A 1,008-nucleotide genomic window follows, 5' to 3' on the forward strand; every position below is an offset into this window, starting at 1 on the left:
GGGGAAACTTAATTTGTTCAAGTTATGGTTGTTTTTAAAGAGGCTTATTTCACTTATGGGGTGACTTGGTAAGCCAAAATAGACTAAGTAACCAAAGATCCAAAAATGGATGGTCTTTGAGTACAAAGTGTATGGAGGCTTAGTGTGTGATGCAATGTGAACATACAAGTGTGATAATATTTGGATATGCGATGATCCTTTTCAATATCCTTTTAGTTACACTTGGTGTTGGTTGTTCCTTGCATGGGAAAAGAATTTTGTTTGTGGATTATGGGCCACTTACTTTTTCTTATTAAACTATGTGGAGTTTAATGAGGAAGATGGAAATTCAAATATTTTCAAGAAGGTTTTCATATGCAATCCGAGGTTCGTCTATGAGACGCAAGGGAAGCAGGGACTAATCACTTCTTTTACTAACATTTGCTCCTAGTCCCATTTTTTTTCTTTTCTTTGGTTAGTAATAAGATTCGTGTATAATGGCCACTTACTTGCTTTACTAATTAAGCTAATATGATTTGCAAAAAAATAAGCGAAATATTTTGAAAACATACGTGGATTATGGCCACTTACTTTTCTCCCTAATTAAGTTATGTGGGTATTTGTTTGCAAATAAAATAAAATATAAAAAAATCTAATTGCTTGATGAACTAGGGTTCATTCAAAAAACCAGGGGTATTGAACAGTAAATATAGAATGTGGAGGTGAAGGCAATTCATTAGAGGCTACCAATCACTTGAGAAAATTGAAAAATACAAGATTTTTTGTTGTTTTTCTGTTTGTCGCGCGTATTTTGTAGAAACAGAAGCGCGCTTCACAGTTTTCGAAGATATAAACGCTCGCTTCACGTCTGTCAGAGAAGAAAACATGCAGGCAAAAAAATTCTGATTTTTCTTCACTTCCACAGGCTCAGAATAGGGTTTAGGGGGACTGTAAAAACTCTAGGGAGGTGAGGAGCACCTTGAAGGATGTTTGTGTAGAGAGTGTTAGGTTCCTATACCAATATGAGTC

The sequence above is a fragment of the Pinus tabuliformis genome, chromosome J (genome assembly GCF_031772625.1).
Source record: "Pinus tabuliformis cultivar Carrire ecotype Pingquan chromosome J, CPIR1, whole genome shotgun sequence".
Taxonomy (NCBI): domain Eukaryota; kingdom Viridiplantae; phylum Streptophyta; class Pinopsida; order Pinales; family Pinaceae; genus Pinus; species Pinus tabuliformis.